This window comes from Mytilus californianus, unplaced genomic scaffold (assembly GCF_021869535.1).
Source record: "Mytilus californianus isolate M0D057914Y unplaced genomic scaffold, xbMytCali1.0.p SCAF_6, whole genome shotgun sequence".
Taxonomy (NCBI): Eukaryota; Metazoa; Mollusca; class Bivalvia; order Mytilida; family Mytilidae; genus Mytilus; species Mytilus californianus.
The window spans coordinates 52,659,761-52,678,061 of NW_026262712.1; the positions used below are offsets into that span (position 1 = coordinate 52,659,761).

The 18,301-nt window shown below is 31.9% G+C and overlaps 1 long non-coding RNA gene across 1 annotated transcript in view; it reads right to left on the minus strand.

Annotated features, from left to right (window-relative positions):
- LOC127706146 (uncharacterized) overlaps positions 1 to 18,301 on the minus strand; it is a 221,644-nt gene that overhangs the window by 107,161 nt on the left and 96,182 nt on the right. The window lies entirely within an intron of this gene.

Below are 18,301 nucleotides of genomic sequence, written 5' to 3' on the forward strand. Positions count from 1 at the left end.
AACAATTTTTGTCTTCAAAAGTTATGGTATTTATTAGCGTATGTATCTTAAACTAAAATATTTCGTTTAATGAAATCAACCGTTAAAAAAATCGGGAGAATGTCGGTGTCTGTAAAAAAACAATCGTGTCCTTAACTGTGATAATAAATCTTTTTTTCATGTCCGTAAATGTGAAATTTCATGGAACGAGTTGGCGTTTTTACTGTTAGAACAATGGAAAAACAGAAATTTGTCAAAATTCGCTACTTTTTAAAACGTTTTCATGAAACGTTTTTGAATTAGAAGAAATAAAAAATTGTAAGTTATACTGGTAAAAACAAAATCACTGACCTAAATGGAAATCAAGTTTTTAAATACTTGTGCCGAAAGCTAGCTTGGACTTTACCTTATTAAAAATGGCAATGCTGTCATCTCTATAAATACAGAATTGACAAAATTTTAATATACCATGCATATTTATAATAATACCAACAGGTATAATTTTTGCAATGTTTTTGACAGGGATGTGATTGGAAAATTTAGATTGATTGTGTGTTGTTTGCTTTGTGTTCAGTGGCAAATATGACATGTATGTTCAGTACAAAAAAAACGATTAACAATAAACAAATAAAAGGTAGATCCTGCAAAAAGGATTAATCGGGATGAAGGGCGTGAAATTTGGAATGCTACTGGATAATGAGGGTATATGTAATAGGGACAAATATTTAGACTACCGCTTAAACTGATCATATGTCAGGAACAGAAGTTTTGCCTGTAACAGACCGCCTACGGACCCAGAAAAGATTTTTTGCAAGGCTTATATAACGTGTAGATTGTGTGGCACTCTCCTTACACAGGGCATTGGATTTTACGTTCTTTTTCTAATAGACGGGAATGCGTATTTACTATAAAACTGGCTTTTAATGTTTATAATATCAATCACTAGGCAACCATTTTTATTTTTTCTCTTATAATTATGAGGATTATCTAATTGCTTTATATCATCATGATAATTAAAGGCTTCTGATTTGTTTACGAGTTATGAAATGTTATCAGTTACGGACACCATTTACAGGTTTTTTTTTATTTCACGTTACGGACATCACCCAAATTTTTTCAGCATTAACATTAACATCAACAGATACCTTCTGCATGAGATACTTTCCAGTATTGTCCAGTTTCTGGATATTTGCTTATAAACACAGAAAAATGTTCATGCTTCCGAATTTTTAAAAATATTTTAATCGAACCTTCAGTCCTCCATCTTGTCGAGTTGCAATTACGGACATCAGTTCAAACCCAGTGCTAAATTTATTTATTTATTTTTATTTTTTTGGGGGGGGGGGGGGGGGGAGGGAGGGGCATGCACTAAATGTGTATCAAAATGCATTCAACAACAACATGTATATCGCCGAGTAGAATTTTTAGTTCAGAAAAGTAATGAAAATTTGATAAGAAATATTTTAAGTACTATGTGATATAGTCTCTTTAATAACAACTTTTAGAAATTCACTCTCTGAGTGAATAAAATACAGAAATTCTCTGTTTAAAAAAAACACTACTTTGGGGTAAGATAATAAAAACTGTCGCTGACAGTTTGAATATGCACTTTTAAGATGATGTGTTTTTTTTTTGCAGCCCATAAGCTATCACGCTAGAACCTCTACACATCATGTCCGTCTAATACAAATCCGGGTTCATTGCATTGAGGCAGATAATATGAAACAAACATTTATTTATAATAATTGTTGTCATGAATATGCATATATTATACTTTCTGCTGAATATTAGCACTCATCATTTAATCCAATGTTAAACTTTTAAGTCTACTGCATCTTTTGATCATTATTTTCTAATCTGTAAACCCTATCCAGACCCTCCCCTATGTTCAATAAAAGCGCGAACCTTATGTTTTATTAAAAATATAATTTACATATCATGCCACTACGGTACAAATCTACACTTAATGAACTAAAAATGAGCGAAGATGCATCAGCCAATGCTTTCTCGTATAGTTTGATTAGATGTGAAGGATTATATTCTTTAGTGTATTATGACCATAAAATGTCCTTTTGTAGGATTAAATATTGTCCGCCATGAAATTATGTCCACCGGACACTTTTTCACAGTAAATTTTGTCCACGGACATAATGTTATTATGAAATATCGTCCGGACGACATTTACCTATGAAATCGTGTCCACAGATGTGAAAAAGTGTCCTTCAAAGAAAGGACACTATTTCACGTGAAAAAGTGTAAACTCTCAATACCTACAAAATGTATACATGGCTTCAGGTCTTTGTCTAAACTGAAGTTTTAAAATTCGCATGGGGGTTTTGTCTTTATTAAAACATGGCATGTAAACTGGAGTATTGAATTCATACAAAATGTGATCATCACCATGTGTGATTAAACATAAATTATACAATAAAACATGTACTGATACACACACAAACAGTAATACATTGTACATTTAATAGAACATAATATGAACTATGTGAATAATAATATATTTGTAATTCATTTTAATTTACAAAATCATGTAATATTCAAGAATAGTACTCATAAATACTGTTCTTCCTACATTTGGCCTTTCTTGTTCTTTTATAAAAGGCCCCGAAATGACAATGTAAAACAATTCAAACGAGAAAACTAACGGCCTAATTTATGTACTACAAAAAAAATGAACGAAAAACAAATATGTAACACATAAACACACGACAACCACTGAATTACAGGCTTGTGACTTGGGACAGGCACATACATACAGAATGTGGCGGGGTTAAACACAAAGGACACTTTTTACTGTGAAAAAGTGTTGTTCTCTTATTGAAAATTGACATTAAAAGGTCAGAATTTAATAGCATTTTATGATGAAATTATGTCCGATTGAATGGACACTTTTTCACAGCATCGGACACATTTAAAAATACCTTTTCTGTGAAAAAATGTCTTAATATCTTAATATATATATTTTATTACCTATATTCAGAAAAAAATATTCAGATTAAAATTAAATGTGTAGTATTAAATCAGCAAAATCATTTGAGAAATGGTCAAATGTTGTGAATACTATTATTGGCGTTTTTATTTCAAGTCTTTGCAACTCCAATAATTTAGAATGATTACAATTAAGAGCTCAGTTCGCTGCTAATACTGAACTATCTATCAAACCAATCACAACCTGAACTCACGAGTAAACACAAATCTGGATGATGGGAACAACCTTCTATATGAACTGAAATTTACTAAACGAAAATTGTTCAGTTATAATTAAAATGATTGGTTTAATAAATTAACCATCAAGTTTACTATCTTTCATTATTGATGACTACCTGGACTATATCGGGTCATTCCAAATAAACCATTCCTAGTCAAATACCCCTATTTAAAATGAACTGGTCTTCATGGTATAGTCTATTCCTACGCAGGGTCTTGGTTTTCTGGGAAAATCCATTTCAATCAAAAGTATTTCAAATGAACTTAACTTTAGGGGATAGTCCATTTATAGTCAGTTGTACCCGTTTTATTAATGGACTGGACAATCGTATGATAAACCGTTCCCATCGGATCCTAAATTGCCTGTTTTGTGGTTTCTATGACAGATTGCCTTGTATTTAAAACAATTAATCAAATGGTAATAAGTATTTATCAAGTTTATCACTAACAGTCTGTCTGTACGGGAAAACTGAATTTAATTATGTAAACATTCTTTAAAAATGGAAAGAGATATGTTTATTATACAAAAAAGAAACTCTCTGTAAGTATTCCTGACGATGAGTATAGGACTAACGAGTCACACTGTGTTTGAAATACCGTCGAAAGGAAAATGACGTTTTTACTGTAATGTTAGGTCATTTCTGATTTAAGCTCCCTGTGCGTTCTATTCAAATATAGCTTTAAGTTACTGCATGTGCTCTTAGATCATTTTTTTGTTTGTTTTTATGTTGGTTTTGTTTATTTTTTGTGTCTAATGCCATTCTGATGAGTCAGAATATTTTACAGATTTTTCTTATATTGTGAGGTGTCACCACTATGACAGGTAATCATTCATAAACATGTTTAACCCCGCCACGTTATGTATGTGCGTCCCTAGTGTCGGATCCAGGAGCGCAGAGGGCGTACGCACCCCCTCTTTGATAGCAAAAAAAAAAATCTAACGGTTTTCACGATAATATGAACTTTTAGTATGAAATCGAAAAAAAATAATATTGGCGCCTAGCTCTGCTCGCCAATATGTATTTAATAATCGGGAATTACGCCCCTTTAAAATATCATAAAACCGCCCCTAGTCCATGCCATGTGCCTGTAATTCAGTGGTTGTTTTTGGTGGCTTCTGTCATATTTGTTTTTCGTTTATCGTTAATCCATATATTTGTTTCTGCCGAAGGTCATTGGTTCTCTCAGGGCACTCCGACTTCTGCCACTAATAAAACCTGGCCTCCCTGATGAAGGCAATGGGGCTGAAAAAAACGTTAAACAACAAAATTAACCAATAAATCTATGTATGTGTTAATGCTACTTTTGGACATGAGCAATATGCGTATGAAATACTTTCTGCTGGACATTAACACCAATTTTATATCCGATGTTTAACTTTTAAGTCTACTGCTGAAGAAATTGTTTTTTTCGTTTATCGGTCTGTCATAAATCAGGCCGTTGGTTTTATTTTTTAATTGTTTCAAATTTTGTTGTGATGGGGTCTTTTATCGATGACTTTACGATATAGGTTTTGCTCATTGTAGAAGCCCGTTCGGTGATCTGTTGTTGCTTAAATCCACATCATTGGGACGTTTGTCGATAGTTGCCTCATTGGCAATCACACCAAATCTGCCTATTTTATAGTGTAATAGATCTACAAACATTTTATATTAAATTACATAATGATTTAAATCAAAGAGTAAGCATAACTTGTTGTTGAATAAAATAGATATAGGAAGATGTGGTATGAGTGCCAATGAGACAACTCTCCATCCAAAGAACATAAGAGTTCATGCATTAATTTGAAAATAATAATAGATAGAGAAAATCTGACAGGGCAATATTGTTTTGCTTTTTTGCCATTATATCGATGACTATTAAAGATAGGTAGAAACTGTAGACAGTAAAAATTATAAGCAAAACAAGGTCTACAAAAATGTCAAATAACTGAAAGCATTGGATTACTCCTTACAGGAGTTAGTGACCTTAAATGACAATTAATGACTATTTTGACTATATTATTTTTATAATTTTGTAAATTACCTAGAAATCTATAATAGAAGTAGTGTAGTATTGGGGATTCTAGCGAGTTTTCTTGCAATATATTGCAATGTCTGGAATGTGTGACGTCATTCAGTATGTAAGGAATGTTATAGGTTAAGAATGTGTAATACCCTTCAGTATGTGAGGAATGTTATAGGTTAGGCATGAGTGACATCATTCAGTATGTAAGGAATGTGTGACGTCATTCAGTATGTAAGGAATGTTATAGGTTGAAAATGTTTCAGTGATATGTTATATTATTAAGCGCAGTTTCCATATATTTTAAATGGCAACATTGGTGTGTGTAAAGAAGTCAATATTGAATCAGTTAGGATATAGAGACTTGCAGCATTGGATGTCCAATTCAAATAATGTGTATATAGGTAGAGGTATGCCATCTTATGTTGAAGGCAGTAAATGGCAGAATCCTTTCCAGGTAAAGACATATGGACGCAATAAATGTATCCAGTTATATAGGAAATACATATCTACTGATACCACAGTCAATAATGGTAAGACATTGTCTGAATCATTGTGTGAACTTAGAGGTAAAAATCTAGGTTGTTGGTGTCACCCAACCCCCTGTCATGGAGACGTTCTGATAGAATTGCTTAAAAAAGGGTAACTGTGTCGGACTATGTCATATATTTCAACAACCACACAACAGTTAACATGCTTTCTGATAACTCATCAAGTCAGTATGCAAGCATTAGATCCAGTCTGAGTTCAATATATCGCAACTACGATTTCCATCTAGGCATAATAAAAATTACTGGAATCTGCATCATGTTATCCCTGATATGTACGACACTGGTTTTGACTAGTTCTTTATATAAAATTGATAAAGGATACAACAAAACAGAATGTATACAGCTATTAGATAAGTCAGACTTTCCCTGGAATGACACTCATTGCATTCAGTTATTTGAGCTACCAGACAATGAACTATATGTGAGAGTGTGCAGGTATCAAGAATCAGTTATACTGGACATAAGAAGGTTTCACAGAGGAAAAGCTACTTCAATTGGGTTGTATTTGAACTTAAACCAATGGAACTATCTGGAGAGACTTCAGAATGCTATAGACAAGTCCATAGATAATGCATTAAATGTGACACTTCATAAAAATATTGAATAAAAGTAAAAGTTTTGTCTGTGATTCATTTCTTTCCATAGATTTCTATTAGATTCCTGACTGAAGCTGACTATTTTGTTAAGGTCAAATATACAAGATGTCTGATAACAGTTACTGGATACCTAAATTTCAACCTTTTTCTCAGGATTTGTTTTTTTGTTTTTTATCATGTTTGCAGAAAACACTTTGATTTAGAATAATAATCTTTCCAAATGTCTGCGAGGACAAAGAAACATACAAGTTTTCCCAGGATTTTCAGTTCTGATGGCACCTGTAGTAATAAAAGTTCATTTTGAAACGGATGTAAATGAAATTATGTTTTTGATGACTTCTCTTTTCAAAGAACATATACATGTTGCACCATATGCCACTTAAAACAAAACAACAGGTTAGAAAATCTATGTAATTAAAAGTAGGTAATTGACTCAGCAGATGCATAAGCATTAACCTCTTACAACATACCAAACATCAAAACATGTGAAATGTCCATTATGAGGTGATTAACCTCAAAGACAGCCTGTGAAATAAATGAAGACATTTTCATAACAATTTTTATTTTCATTCAATAAAAATAATGTAAATTTTTAACAAACAGTATTTTGATATCTTAAACATGTAAAGGTATAATTTCATATAAAATGAGCACAAAATTTAAATAAAAAATTTTGAAGATGGAAAAAAAAAAAAAAAAAAAAAAAAAAAAGAAAAGGGATGAACATTTAAAATTTAATGACAAAATTGACCCGTAATGTAATAATGTAAGGAAATCAAATATTCAAACAATGAATGATAACTTGAATAAAGAAACTTTGGAATATCATTTTCAGTGAACACTATTGTTTTCAAAATATTTAAGATTTTTGAACAGGAAAAAATTTGAATGAAAATTAAAAAAAATCAAAAATTTACAATGATTCAAAATACGAAATCGTTCAACAAAAAACAGTATTTGACCAGTGTAGGAAACCATACTTACTAAGATTTAATTTTAGAAAAATAATGTTAGGAAATCAAATATTCATACAATGAATGACTAGTTATTAACTTTATCAATACAATGAGTAATGAGTATAAAAATGAGAACACACATTAATGCACTAGAAATTATGTTTCAAACATTTAATACTCATTAGTAGTGCTTGTAATATGCAAAGAAATAAATGACTAGTTATGAGTGTATTTTGGTACTATATATATATATAAACATTTGAGGTAGTGGAGATGAATGAAAACAATCACAATAAAAATCACAGATATACACATAATTAATACTATGATGCAAAAAAACTTTCAACAAGAGAAAAAAAAAAAAAACCCGACAATGTATAATAGTTTATTATATCTTAAACATTTAAAAGAGTATGTTTGTATAAAATCAACACCATTACAAAGTTTTGAAATGTAAATATGATAAAGGTAAAACTCGAAAAATATACCAGGAATAATATAGAGTGTATGAGCATGGGGAAAAAAAAGTTTTAGGAAGATTCAGGTTTTTGTTTAAAAAGTTAAAAAATTGTTGAATGAAAGCAATAAATTACAACTTGTTTCAAATCATCCTACAAGAAACCAGTACTTTACAAACCTTATTGAAATAAAGTATAGTCTGTTAATACAAACACAAAAATGTTTGAAATTGTGCAGATGAATGAAAACAATCACAACAAAAATCTCAGATATACACATAATTAATACTATAATGCAAAAAAAAACATTCAACAAGAAAAAAAGAAAAAAAAAACGACAATGTATAATAGTTTATTATATTTTAAACATTTAAAAGAGTATGTCTGTATAAAATCAACACCATTAAAAAGTTTTGAAATGTAAATATGATAAAGGTAAAACTTGCAAAATTATTAAACGAGAAAAATATACCTGGAATAATATAGAATGTACGAACATGGGAAAAAAAAAAGTTTTAGGAAGATTTAGGTTTTTTGTTTTTAAAAGTGAAACAAAGGATAAATTTTAATACTTTTTAGAAACAATAATATGAGTATGAAATTCTGAATAGAATAGACCTGTAATAAAGTTTATCTCAGTCTAACAAAAAAGAAAGTACTGCTATTATCAGATAAAATTTCAACACTAACAATGTTAGCTAAAAAATGAATGTCGTTAAAAACAAATGTAAAAATAATCTAACCACTACAATAAAAATCACAGATATATACATAATTAATAAGATCATAAACAAGAAAACACATGTGTACATGTAAAGATGTACATAGCATCAAAATAATTTGTAAAACCAAATAGAGGTACAACAGTCAGTAACCCTATATATTTAAAATTAATATATGATTGAAAATAAACATAGAAACCTTGAACATTACTTGTTAAAATAAATGTGAAAGTTGATTAGAATTAGTTATCATTCATTTTTTTTTCATATTGCCTTGCTGCCTTACTTCATTCACATTTTAAACACACCTCCATTGCAAAATAATCCAATGAAATTTAGTTAAGAAAAGGTTGACTTCTTGACCTTTCTATTACCAAATGGATATATATATATGTATACATAAATTTCAACATAACTGAAACGAACTTTCAACATTACAAAAATTATCTCGCTTTTATCAAATCATTATGGAATTTATCAACTCAATCAACTATGAAATTAGCAAAATGCCCAGCATAGAAATGTTTGATCCGAGACAAATGCCATGCAAATACTGTGTGGAAGATAGGTTTGCAATGTTAGAAATGGCGCAAGTGAACCATGTTTTGCAGGATAATAGCAGTTTTGCTAAAGAATTAGTGGCAACATATCATACGCTGCTACATACAGACATTAGTAGTGGACTGCATTTATTATATTTTAAAGACATTAAATACCTAATTGGTTTAAAATTAATTGCAAAAAAAGTGAATGGAAGGGATGGAGACCTGGAAGATAATGTTATTTATGTAATGGTGACAGATATCATCAACAACAGGTATGTAGTTAAATACAATTTTTTTTTTTACATTTTCCATTGTCCATAGCGATCAGGTGTATTCCTTATTCTTTGAGGTCGTTGAGGAATAGGGATAGGGATATTTTGTGGTGTGGGAACATTCAGTTGATCATCGTTCATTAAGTCTATCAAATCTCGACGAAACTTTATCAGAACACCAACTACAGCTAAAAAAGCACCTGCCAACACTTTAACTACATCTAAAACAAACAAAAATGTAACAAATCATCTATCAGTAAAGATTACTTTAAGTTTGTTTTAAGACCAAACCTGAAATATCTTTGTTTGCGGTTGCTCAGTCATCAACAGATGATGGGTTGGTAGGTAGAATAAAAAAATCTTGTTCAAAATGGTGATATTTAAGAATATTTATTATTTGTGCATATCATATTTTGCTTGAAATGTTTTTTTGTTTTAGTTTTTTTTTTTTTTTATATATATATATATTGTTGCATAGTTTAATATAAATCCAGTTATGGAAAAAAAAAAAATGCAAAAAAAAAACATCCCAAAAAATATGTTTACAAAAGGGAAACAGAAAAAAGAGTTGTCACGTTTTAAGTGGGTTGGTAACCGCAAACAAACAATTTTTCATTTTAAATCTTAACAGTGTCCTCTGCAAGTGTATGTTGTCCCCTTCTTTCTCTCATTCTCTCTGAGATTGATTTTTGTCTATGAAATTTTAATTTCCGTTGCCTGTTCCTTCTTTTTCTTATCTTCATTATTACATAAGCAAAGCTACAGCCAATTGATCCTATGCAATAGAAAATTCAACTGTTATCAATGATTAGAAATTATTCAATAAACTGAAGGTTAAGCACAAACTCAATAGTCACGGCTGTCATTTACAACTACATGTATGGTTAATAAAACAAATTGAAACAAACTGTAAGTTAAAAATATCAAAATATTCTGAGATATATATGTATTTATGAAGCATGCTTACCAACAGAAGAAAGGACAAAGCTGATGATCCATGCAGTTGTAGAGTTCACATCACTTTCTTTAACCTAAAATTAAATGTTTTGTAAGTTAATTTAACAGACACAGCATGACAGAGGTTTTGATGGCCCAACCTCCATGGGCATGGAATCAGGAGGAAAATAGTACAGCAAGTCCACCTTTTTCTGATTTTGAAGTCAGTGACAAGGAGACAGATGATGAGAGTGATACAAAAAATGAGGTATTTTTTCTTTCTTCATTTAGTAAAAATATATTACATCTATATATATTTTTTTTTTTTACTTTTAAAAATAAAGACTTTTCATCTATTGTACATACAAACTTGAAGTTGCAAATATGAATAGTTTACTTTTTTTTTCTCCACATTAGGCCATACCTAAAAATATTTTGGTTTGTCCAAACCCTACCCAAAGGTTGAGACAGTGAGTAGGTAGGTAGGCATTTTCTTTTCTTTAAAAAAAAAAAGAAATTTAAGTATCAGATGTTATTATATATAATTAGTCTTCATGCCTATTGGATAAAAAAAACCTTCTTCAAATCAGGACAATAAAACTATTTGAGTAGGCAGCTTTTTTCTGGGTAGGTAGCGTTTGGGCAAACAAACCTATTATTTATTATGGCCTTATTTCTTTAATACTAAATGTTCAATGAAAATATAACATCTACAATATTCTCTAATTAACATGATTAATTAAATAGTGATAATCATTACAATCACATTGTTTATTTATACTCATAAATTTTACTATAATTACAGGTGCAGTAACTGTCGAACTGGCTTGTGTAGCAGCTGTCGAACTGGCTTGTGTAGTAGCTGTCAAACTGGTTTGTGTAGTAACTGTGGAACTGGTTAGTGCAGTAGTCACACTCATCATAGAACTTGTTGTGGGCGTGGATAGTGAAACAGTTGTTGATTTAGATGTGCGGACTGTTTTCTCTGCCTAAAATTATGAACATATATAGCATTTAACAAATTTCTTTTATTACTCTCAGTCATTTGGTTTAATTCTCAAAACCATTTTGACATTGTACACATTATAATTTGTATACATTATAATCAAATAAATAAAATGTATCAAAATCAATGAATAATATAGAATTGTCTTGTTGATTGTTAAACTCAAGTGTCATTGTGTCCACATTGAATATTAAGCCCTTATCAAGATGAAAATACGTGCAATAGAAGAATATTGTGCAAATATAAGTTATCAAAGATATCTAGGCTAACTAGAGACAGCAACTTGTCCAAATACAAATGTATAGGAATGATTGAATTTTGAGCAAACTTGATTCGAAAAATTTACTATATACATGTACATGTACATGTGTCAATGTGAAAGTGGATGCTCATTAGACTAAATTAAATAATATATAATATATAAAAGGAGATGCGGTATGATTTTCAATGAGACAACTCTCCACAAGAGACCAAATATAGATCACTGTACGACCTTCAACAATGAGCAAGGGCCCATACCGCAAAATCAGCTATAAAAGACCTCAAAATTATAAAAAAGAAGATGTGGTATGATTGCCAATGAGACAACTATCCACAAAAGACCAAATGACACAAACATTAACAACTATAGGTTGCCGTACGGCCTTCCGAAATACCTGTTTCCTACTACCAGACTGTTTCTAACATGTTCTAATGTGTTTTTTACTGATCCTCAACATTTTAAGTGTATAAAAGGGAGTTGGGGAGAATTGCTTGTTGAGAACTAGATCATGTTGACCTGGAAACACATGTGTACTTTTTAGTTTGAATATGCTATAAGAGACTTTCTAATGTTCAACATCCATACATGCGAACTGACTATGAGGATAGCTAGTTATGAAAACAAACACAACAAAACCTATAATTTAAACTTACATTTTCACAATTTTGTTCGTTTATGATGATACTAGCTTCAGGATTTCTAGTCACAAGTTGATGGCATGTATCCATAGAACCACGCTTTATCACAATTGTTTTAACTCCCAAAATAATCAATGTAGAATCGGCATTAAATGTATCGAAATATATTGTTTCAATCGAGGGTTTGCCTTGGTAAACATACACGTTCCCTCCAACAAATGTGCACGAATAACCCTTAGGAATAAAATCAAAAGTTTGTTCCAACTTGCACACATTCTTTATGTCAAGTACATCACAATATACCAAAGACATCAAAGATACCAAACACAATAAAACACTTTTAACCTTTTCCATTTTCTTGACGATTACTGTATGTGGCGCGAAAACATTAGCAAAACTTTAGACTTTTCTATAAGTGAGCAAAAAGTAAAAGTTCCGAATGTGTTTTGTTGCGTAGAGTTACCTCCCATGTAATAGCGAATTAATATTTCAATAAGCAGCTTCTATCTATTTCAGTAGTTTCAACGTTTCGTGCAAGCTTTAATTATTTTGATAAAGCGTTATTAAAGTTCAACCTATTTAAACCCACTTTCAGAACTTGTTTTTATCACACTACATTATTTTCAACGTTTGATAATTTTATCTGTTTAGAGAGCGATAACTCTTGTTATTCATGCATCAAATTGTATTTATGATTGACTTAGTTATTTCCCTTGTACAAATTATAGAAATTAATACAAACGAATAGAATCGTATAAAGTATAATAAAAACATACATAAAACTCACAAAATCTATCGATTTGTTCTTTGACAGTATTGTTCTAGATAATGAACTCACTATAAATAGATATTTATAAAATCAAAGCACTGATAGTACCGATAGTATGCAGTCATTGAATTATTTGTGGTTTTGTACGATTTTTAAATCACAACCAACAAACAAAGTTAATCAATAATACAAACCCAAAAATGACATATAAGCAGGAATTCTAAAATGGAGGTTTATAAGTTTTATGAGTAAGCCGTAATTGAGAGTTTGTACATTGGAAATACCCCCTACTGTATATGCTTTACTTAAAAGAGAAAGAAGATATATTCTTAAGACTAAACACTTAGAAATTCATTCTTATACCCCCTTGATCCTAGACATAAGCAAGCAGAATTTTACACAATTCCAATTCTTCAGTTCGGGTCGGAGTGAAGACAGGATGAATTTATTACAAATGCACTATTACTTTACATTTATAGACAAAACTTCAGACGTTTATTTATTCTTGATAAAAACAAGCAAGGAAAATTTGACAAAGCTGAAAAATAAATATGACGATCAATGTTTTATAATAGAAAACTGGAAGTATTGCATACTCAACGAGTTTTGTGATTTTTGATAATTTTAATTATGTTTGACGCTGAAGCGTAGATAAGTTCAATATGCAGGAGCAAATCAAAACAACACATGTTTAACTCGTTCTTTTTCAATCGTTTATTTTCCCACCACCATGACTTCCTTTCATGTACTGTATTCGGCTTAATAGCATGGTGTGAGAACATTTGATCAACCACATGAGAGTTTGCTAATGCAGTTTTTCCCATCAGCACGACTTCTTTAGTAAATTATGGTTTTGAAGTTGAAGTGTGGTAATTAACCAAACATCTGTCACTGAAAAAACATACTTAACCATCTGTGGGTAAGCAAAACAAACAAATGTGAGAAAGTTGAGTCAACAAACTTGAAAGAGACTAAACAGAGAGTTTTTTCATTGGTTGAATAATGAGAGGGGTGTTTTTCTCGACCGCTTTACTGCAGTTGTAGAGACTTTTCACCCAATGGATGTCTATTTCATACAAGGGGAGTGTCTAACACCCACTCATTATAGCACTCACTCGGTATTATAAATAAGTGGATCTCCTATTCCAACATCATTCTGATATAATTTGCCATACAGTTTTCATAAAATAAACGTTTTATAATTATGGAAAGTTACGCTTTTACCAAAAAACAAAGTATCAGGGGAAATATGGAGATGCGCACCAATTTTGGACGTCACATGGCGGTAGTCTTAACAAAGGTGAATGGCTTTTACTATGTGAACTTATATAACAATAATCCGAGGAATCCAGGAAGATGTTCTCTTGGTTGGGATGAGTTTTTGGAGTTGACCAATATGAAGGAAGGCTTGGAGCAGCTTTTCAAACAATTTGAGGTAAGTTTTTTTTATTAATTAAATCGATCGGTGTTTTTTCTTAGGTTAATTGTTGTGTTACTTTTTATTTGTGTTTACATTTATAGAACCATTCAAACACCCTCACATTTTGAGTAATTGCAAACAAATTTTTTTTAAAGGAACAACAGCCGCAACAACTTCAAACTCAGCAGCCTCAGCCACCTCAAATGCAGCAATCCCAACAATCAACCCTTCAGGAGCTTATGCCACCACCACCTCCTTATGCTGCACAACCCATTAGAGTCCTTGAATCGTCTAACAACAAGAGACCCAGCACGTTACCACGTTGTGGACTACCTAGCAAAAAACCAAAAGGGGAAGAAAACTTCGATCCCATGGAATTTTTCAACCAATTAATGTGACATTTTATTGACTATTTGATAGTTCGTTTCACAGTAGTTCATTATAGTAAAAATAAACCAAATTCAATATATATATATAGTTTATTATTTTCATACATATCAACAGTACACATTACAACACTTTTGTACAAATGGAATTTTATAATGTCCATAAGCATAACTTTGTACTAAATTTTTCCAAAAACGTTTGTCATCGAAATTGCACAGTCCAGTTTTTCGAACTTTGTTTATAAACAAAATATGATTGTCACTACGAATCAAATTCATATCATTTAAAGTCATTCGGTTGTGAAACAAGCACTGCTTATAATGTAAGTGACGAATTTGCTTCTCGACAGCACATTTAGCAATTCCTTTAGCCGTTCTCTTTTCTCTACAGTCATCTCCTACGTCATAAACCAAAGAATACATCTTGGGTCTCAAACCAATAAATTCTTTGATTGGAACACCTGAAAAACAAATTGAAATTGATTAATTCAAAACAACAATATAGCGATAAATGTTTATGAAATTCATACATTTCTAGAGCAGAAGCATTATAAATGGGAAAAAATAACTTACCCGATAATTCATCTTTCATTTTCCCGACAACTTTTTTGTTGACAGATGAGTAGAGTGGATGCTTTGAATCATATCCCGAGGTATCGAAATAGTCATGAAATTCCATCATGTCTTCATAGATGTCCTTTGTAAAAATTTCATACATCAAAGAGTCAGTATCAGTAAATAAAAGATGGAGATTGTCACCATATTTGGGTTTCATGACCTTGTAGTGAAAGTCATACATAACGATTTTAGATAATTCTAAAATAGCTGCCCCAACATACACTGGTTTATTCAGGAGTAAGCTTGTCTTTTTATTTTCCACACCAACCAAATCCTCGTTAAAAATTTGAAATCGTTCAAATGATGGTCTGCAAGTATATGTCCTTAGCGAGTCTTCGTTGTGAATTAGTTTAATGTCAACCCTATATCTTAAATTTTCCATGGTTTTACCAAATACAGAGTTGCACATCAGTTTAAAGAAATTCTTCTCGAAATCGCTCTTGGATTGCTGTCTTTTCCTGGTGCTGAACGAAATGTATTTGGCTAGCCAAGGAGACTGATGGAATTCCATTATACGATGTATTTTAGTGATTTTCATTCCCAATTCGGTATACAGTTGAAGATTCCTGTAATGAACTATATAGTTGATCTTATTTTCGAGTGTTGGTATTAGTTTTTTGGTTTTAGGTCGTTTTCTTTGTCCATCATATAAATCGTTGTATAACCCTTTACTGTATGGAGAAAGTTCATCGTCATCAACAGTTTTATGTGAGGGAGCTAGTGGATAGGAATTGTGACTTTCATGTAGTTCTTTAGGATATTCCAAGTCAACCTCTAACATATATCCCTTATCACTATCGACTGATAGCTTGTGTAAGTCGAAGTGTTTGATTTCATCCTCGTCTAGCCACCTCATCAATCCAGAAGGTAGCGGTTGGGACATAGCCCAACCATATAAATTATTTGCATCATAATACATTAGATAAGAGCTAGGACTAGTAGGATCGTATCCTTCGACATACTTGTTATTAGCCCTAGCATGTTTTTGGGTTATCATGCTAATTCCTCCTCGACACCCTAGTTCGAAGAAATTGTACATGTCTGGAGATGTTAAAAGTTCCAAACTTATCTTACTCATTTTCAAGGCTGCTTGCCAAGCGAGTCCAGGTGCCGTGTAAAAATGACAGGCATCAAGTCCATAATATTCCAGAGTCATAGTTCTGAATCTTTCAAAAACATCGATTAACAGCAAAACGTCTGTTAACAGGTAAAGATCATGATATTCACCCAACGTTTTCATATTTAAGGTTGTCCACACAGTTTGGGCATGCAAGTAATCCTCATCCGAGATGTGTTGTAGTTTGATGGAATTGTAAAAGGTCTCTTTTGATGGTAAAGTAACCTCCTCAAATTTGTCATGACTGTCAACGTAGTCGTAGCAGTAGACATTTTTCCTTAGTAGTAGTTTTGCCACACTCTCCGATGGGAATACTTTTCGGAACTGATGAAAATGTGTCAGTCCATCTAAGGCTAAATTTCCCACCAATCTCTCTAGACTTTCAGACATAAATTGATATGAATCAAGAAATCTCAACTTTCCTACAGAAAACGAAATGTACTTTTCCATGTTGTTAGGAATACACACGATTTTCCGGTCTTTGTATTTACCCGCAGCCTCTACCAATAAATGAGAGTCAAATCCTTTAAAGTTATGGAACAATATTGGGATGAATGTAGGATTCTGTAAATTCAGATTGCAGGACTGACAGGCTGCTCCTCGATAGTTGCTATAGTTGGTTGAATTTTTATCACCAGAGACACCAATGTGTGAATGGTCTCTCACTTTGATTAAGTTATCAGTAAACATGCGGTTACACATATAACAATTGGTGGTCTTTTTAAATAGATTTTCCGTTTCATCAGTCATAATTAGTGGTTCAATATCACCATAGATGCTCTGAATGTACTCTTCTTCCTTAAACATGCTTTCGAAAAAGTGTTCTACTGCATTGTCACCTCTAAAAACGACAGGGGGTTTTGTGTAATTGTTGTTCGTACATATAACTTGATATGCATATCCACAAGCGTCGAATTTTGTTTGATGAGTTGTAGACGATGTGTTTGGATTGGGTAAACAAGTATCAATTTTTCGAGCCAGAGCTTCGAAATCAGCATAGATTGTAAATCCAACTCGCATACTTTTGTGGAAATCTCTAAATTCTAAAATATTCTCTCCTTCTTTGGGAAATTCTACTTTTTGGAAATCAAATCGATCGCAGTATGGTCGATGTTTGTCCAACAAGACTCGACTTGTAAATCCATGTAAGCAGCGATGGCAGTAAAAATACTGCCTCTTTGCTTTATGTGTGTGTCCTAAGAAACGATTTAAATTTTTTATCAAACAATAATGAGAATTGTTTTCAGTGGCTAGATATAATAAATTAATTTCTGTCAAACCGTTGTTCATCTTTGTGAGGTATAGTGGAAATACTTTACCCTCTTCACATCCAAACACGTTGATGGACAAATCGTTTTGTTTTTCGAATTTTCCAACGTGAGAAAGCGAAACGGGGAAGTCGATTCCAGACAAGTTTAAAGAATGTTCGTATTTCTTGTAATTTGAAACATCATTATGATGGTCTTGTGCGGGACGAAGAGCTGCAAGTACACTCCACAGAAAACACTTTTGATCTATGTTTTTGATGTTGATGACTGAATGTGAAAGCTTTAATTTGTTGGGTAGCTCCACGTAGCTGGAACCAGCAATAGGTGAGTATTTCAGGCTATTGACCTCTAAACCTATAATTCTTTTCACAACCCAATTCGATCCTTTGTGAATGAATTCTTCTAATGAGGCGTTCATCTTCTGAAAAGCATCATTCAAGTTATGTTCGTTGTCATCGTTTTCTAAAGAGGTATAAGCTTTACTTCGAAAATGAGGTGAAACCTTTTCTTTTCTTCCGTCGTCGATGTTCCTCTCCATCTCAACTCTCACATTTAAATACCATTTGATATCCCGAATCT